This window comes from Macaca nemestrina, chromosome 6, assembly GCF_043159975.1.
Source record: "Macaca nemestrina isolate mMacNem1 chromosome 6, mMacNem.hap1, whole genome shotgun sequence".
In the NCBI taxonomy this organism is placed as follows: Eukaryota; Metazoa; Chordata; class Mammalia; order Primates; family Cercopithecidae; genus Macaca; species Macaca nemestrina.
In genome coordinates this window covers 9,618,242-9,624,238 of record NC_092130.1, presented here as the reverse complement: position 1 = coordinate 9,624,238, position 5,997 = coordinate 9,618,242, and positions in this window count along the sequence as shown.

Sequence of the window (5,997 nt, the reverse complement as noted above, 5' to 3'; positions counted from 1 at the left end):
TCTATAGAATGATTGTTATAAGATCCAATTTGGAGAAGGTATGTGTCACAGTGCAAAGTCAGTGGGCTCACATTCTTCTATCCTCATGTCCCCCCAACCCCAGACAGTACACATATATGCTCACGACACACATACTAACCCTATCATTAATATCTTCTGCCAAGCAAATAGTAAATGCTGGTGACACAGCCAATGTTTTCTTTGACATCACGGCACCACAACACTTGCCTTGCAGTTAAACAATTGAGCCTAGTGATAGTGAGAAAGCCAATTCTCGAAAAATGTCACAGATTTTCTTCTAAGCATTCTTTATCACTTGGAATTCTCTTTTTTGTTGTTGAATGATGTTTTTATAATTTGAGAATACACTTTGTGGCGGGAACATCAATTCTTAGATTTTGTGTCACTCTGCACTAAAGTGTAGCTACTACATTAGAGTTCTCAGTAAAAACTTATAATATTCTAAATCTGTCCCTCGTATCCCCTACCCAGAGCAGTCCCACTGATCGTGTTGTTCAAAATGTTTACTTCTTGCGTGAAAATATCAAGAACAATCTCACCAAATTTCCAAAGGATATGAAACTAGCTAGGGCTGGGAATATTCTAAGTCATAGAAATATAATTATTAGTTAACCTGCTACTGAGACTAGCAATAGTCTCAATATAAGAAATCATACAAATATAGGAAGACACTCAATAGCAACTAAATGGCAGATGGTTCATTTCAAATGAAAGGGAGAAATGACGGTGGGGCATTGTGGCTCACACCTGTAATCCCAGTACTTTGGGAGGCTGAGGCGGATGAATCACTTGAGGTCAGGAGTTCGAGACCGGCCTAGGCAACACAGTGAAACCCGTCTCTACTGAAAATAGAAAAAATTAGCTGGGCGTGGTGGCAGGTGCCTGTAATCACAGCTACTTGGGAGGCTAAGGCAAGAGAATTGCTTGAACCCAAGAGGTAGAGGTTGCAGTGAGCTGAGATCACACCCCTGCACTCCAGCCTAGGCGACAGAGTGAGGCTCCATCTAGGAAGAAAGAAAGAAAGAGAGAAAGAAAGAAAGAAAGTGAGAAAGAGAGAGAGAGAAAGGAAGGAAGGAAGGAAGGAAGGAAGGAAGGAAGGAAGGAAGGAAGGAAGGAAGGAAGGAAGGGAGAGAGGGAGGGAGGGAGGGAAAGGAAAAGAAAAGAAAAGAAAAGAAAAGAAAGAAAAGAAAAGAAAAGAGAAAAAAAGGGAGAAATGAGCATAGCAGAAAAGGGCTGGAGATTACAGTAGACCTCAAGCTGGAAATGAGCAGGCAATGCAAAGGAGTCCCCATCAAAGAAAAGTACAGGATGGCTTTCAGTGCCAGGTGATATGGTTTGGCTCCGTGTTCCCTCCCAAATTTCATCTCAAATTGTAATCCCCACATGTTGAGGGAGGGACCTGGTGGGAGGTGATTGGATCATGGGGTGGTTTCTCCCATGCTGTTCTCGTGATAGTGAGTTTTCACTTCTTTGCTCTCGCTCTCTCCTGCTGTCATGTAAGACGTGCCTTGCTTCCCCTTTGCCTTCCACCATGATTGTAAGTTTTCTGAAGCCTCCCCAGCCATGCAGAACTGTGAGTCAATTAAGCCTTTTTTGTTTATAAATTACCCAGTCTCAGGTAATATCTTCATAGAAGTGTGAAAATGAACTGATACATCAGGCAAATGTAGTGACAAGCATAGAGATCTGCAGTTAGTGGGAGTTCGAGATCAAGATATGGTCTTTCGGTCAAGTGCAGCGGCTCATGCCTGTAATCCCAGCACTTCGGGAGGCTGAGGTGGGTGGATCATGAGGTCAGGAGATCAAGACCATTCTGGATAACACGGTGAAACCCCGTCTCTACCAAAAATACAAAAAAATTAGCCGGGCGTGGTGGCACATGCCTGTAGTCCCAGCTATTCGGGAGGCTGAGGCAGGAGAATTGCTTGAACCCAGGATGGCAGTGAGCCGAGATGGCGCCACTCCACTCCAGCCTGGTGACAGAGTGAGACTCCATCTCAAAAACAAAGAAAAAAAATAAAAAGATATGGTCTTTCTTCAATGTTGTGCCTTACTCTTACACATAGAGAGCAGTTCTTCTCAGCTGCTGGCCCATTGTGAATTTTTATCAGTTTATTTACTGCCAAAGTTCCTTGCTTTTTAAAACGTACACATTTTGAAAATTGTCTCTTAACAGACAAGGAACTACACCCTAATACATGATCAATGTAAGTTATGTGTGATACTTTTAAAAGAAAAAAATTGAAAACATGTTTACTCTATTTTTAATATTAACTATATATTAAATTACATATAATTTTCAATAGTTTTGTAAATAATTTAAATATAATATCAGACTGTAGTATATTTGGGTTGAAAAACACTGAGTTCAATTTTGGCCCATACTTCTAGGGATGTACAGAAATGGGGAAAGAGAGAAGAATGACAGAAATGACTTAAATAATAGAAAACAAATCCAACAAGAAGAAGCTTTTGTACCTTGGAAAGGACTGTCATTATTAGGTTCAAGAGAAATTTTGTGAAAGGGACATGCTGTTGCATTATTCACCTGAATAAGTGAACTGAATAAAAGTAAGTAGGCATAAACGCACCTCAGAGAAAGCCTAATTGTTTAGAAGGAAGAAAATGTGCAGGTTGAATAATGAAATGCTCAGATTCTCCATCTGGAAATTTCCCATGAGAATAAAGAATCATCTCTCCCTTTGATTTTGCCATCCACCTGCCTGAAAGCAGATGGCTGTATTTTACCAGGTAATCTTGGAAAGTTGTAGATGCAGGAAGATGCCTCTGGCTGCAGAAAATTAAAGTGTCAAAGTATTGCTAACATAAAACGAATGCCTAAGAATATTCCTGGTGGCCCACAAGGTTGAACTTCAAAATTATGATTTCTTTTGGGGGAATCTGAAGTGGAATCACGTGATTCATAGCTTTCAGTGACTTGGCTATGATATGAAACTTAACCATCCAATATCATTTCTTATAACTGTGTCTTCCCAGACATTAGATAAAATGCAATCCTATTTGAAAACTAGAAAAGAGAATAGAACATGAAAAGTGAGTAAATAGCTCTCTGATGGTCCAACGTCTCTGTAATCTTTGAGGACATCTGCATTTACAAGCCAGCTAGCTATTCCTCTCTCAGTGAAGATGAAAGCCAAGGGTTAAAGAGTTGTAGAGCTAGGCAATGTTGTGTATCTTTTTGCTGTAATACATTATAGCCATGAGTACAACTATATGCATAGTCCTGTGAATCCTCCTAGTGAATCATCAAACCTAGCCAGTGGTCGTGGGGACTCTGGACACACAGGCTTTGAAGCAGTCGTTCCTGAATCCATCTGATCACAAGAGTCACTGGTGGAGCTTCATAGACAACCGACCCCAGAGTGTCAACTCAAACGTACAGACTCAAGACCTGTATTTTTCCAAGCTCTCCAGATGTGAAGCCAGATGGGAAGACAGATGCTACAGGCCTTGGTGGAAAAGACAACAACTTTATGAAAACTATATTTTCAAGAGGGTGAAATGATACAGTGTGTCTGCCACATGGAAAAGTCCAACAGGATAAAACTATTTAATATGAATAATATGTAGACCAGACAGAAAGCAAATTTTTCCCTCTGTTTCATTGAATCTCCTGTTAGTGCCAAGAAGGAACAGGACATCTGATATGGTTTGGATTTGTGTCTCCACCCAAATCTCATGTCAAATTGCAATCTCCAATGTTGGAAGACGGGCCTGGTGGGAGGTGATTGGATCATGGGGGAGGACTTCCCCCTTGCTAGTCTCATGATGATGAGTTCTCACGAGACCTGAGAGGTTGTTTAAAATTGTGTAGCACCTCCCCCTTTTCTCTCTTCCTTCTGCTCCAGCCATGTAAGACGAGCCTGCTTCACCTTCACCTTCTGCCATGACTGAAAGTTTCCTGAGGCCTCCCCAGCCATGCTTCCTGTATAGCCTGTGGAACCGTGAGCCAGTTAAACCTCTTTTCTTTATAAATTACCCAGTCTCAGGTAGTTCTTTATAGCAAAGCAAAAACAAACTAGTACAATGTCTATTTCTGACGTGACCATAACATGACAAAAAAGCATCCAATGATAAATTTGTGGCTGAAGAGTGATGCAGGTATACAGGGATACAGCAGGTCTTTGTTGCAACTCCCAGTTTTTGAGATACTGAACTTTAACCTTAGTTAAAGTTAGTTTGAGTTTATATAAATCAATGAAAAACCTTCACAGGAATGCAAAAATTTAGACTACCTGCAACCAAAGAGCCTGCTTTCTGTAACGGGTAGGAGGGGGCGGCTGGCTTGAATGATGCCTCACAGGTAGCCCTCAAGGTCAGGGGTATGAGTCAAAAGCTTCGCTAAGAACTCTCAGAGTAATGAAAGGAGGGAGCACTCAGCTGAGAAATATGCAATCGTCAGAGTTGTGACACAAAAAGGCAACTCCAAATTTTTCCACAAAGAATGTAGTTGCATTCCATTTCAGACTTATCCCAAAAGACTAATCCAGTTTAATTTAATGTGGGAACCCAAGAATGAGAGTCAGACTTTCTTCTCCTTCTTAGGGCCTCTTTGAGTCTAGCCTGCCACTTTACTCTGTATCTGCACCCAAGGCAGAGGCCCGCAGTTTCTTTGTGGACTAAGACACTTGTGTAATTCCAAATTTTAGAAGTTTTGAAGCTGGGCTTTCAGGTTGAATACATCTATGGACACATTTAACAGACAAGAATTGTGGCTATGTCCTTAAAACATGCAGAGATGAGGCATGAATGATGAATAGACAGTTGGTCTCTATGAAAATATTTCTTTTTAGGGGAAGTAGGCAAATATGTCTCTGATGGATTTGGCTTTTCAATAACAAATTATTGAACCAATTCACTAAAATATATCTTGAAGGATCGAAAAGCCCTCTTTCATAAATCAAATCATATCTGTGGAACAAAACAAAGGAAATGGGATGGGGTGACAGTGGAAACTGATAACCACAAATATCACCAGTAAAATTCAGACTCAGATGCCGTGGCATTTAGTGCCACAAACTTTAGAATGCAATAATAAAGTGAATTTTCAGAATGTAAAGAAGTCCCAGGAGAAATTTTCCATTTAAAAATATATGAGATGTGCTTTTTCTGAGTTTGTATATTTCTTACATCCTAACAAAACATTCTGATTCATTTCACAGAGGGATTCAAAGGCAAATTCTCAACAAGGGAAATACAACTTTGTTTTTTATCTACTTCTTTAGGAATTTAATATAATTTATTAAGTTATTTTTCACAAAGAATCTAGTTGCATTCCATTTCAGACTTATCCCAAAAGACTAATCCAGTTTAATTTAGAGTAGGAACCTAAGAATGAGAGTCAAGAGACCTAGACTCTACTATTAACTGAATCTCTATTTGACTAAGTTTTGCAATATGTCAAAGGGAACAAATATATTCACCCTTTCTATCTCACAGGTTTGTAGTATGGTTAAAAATTAAGATTATAAATGTGAAAGTATTTTGGACATGGGATATCAGTCACACAAATGGGTCTTCATTAATATGATACACGATTATACACATATTACCTACTCCCAGAAAATCAGTAGCTGGGACATGATGAAGTGCAACCGGCCCATATGACATGTTAGTAGAAAGGGTGGAAGACGACACAGGATGCGTCCAAAATCAGACAGGGCACAACCAAGACTAGCCGTGTCTCCTAAGCCTAGCATCTTTTCACTGATCCCATGACCTCCTCAAAGGATTCTGTGCACCCAGCTTCACGCTCAGCCTATGCAGAAGCAGTGCTGCAAGATTACAACATCTACAGTCCAACAGCAAGCCGCGGCCTTATAAAGATTTAATGGCATTACCTGTGGCCTGTGTCTTGACAATCTCTCTCAATCTGCCAGAACTGTTCCACGCCCTCCCACACCCACTCACCAGAAATTTGAGGCAGGGGTATCTCTGGAATCTTTACTAGCAAAA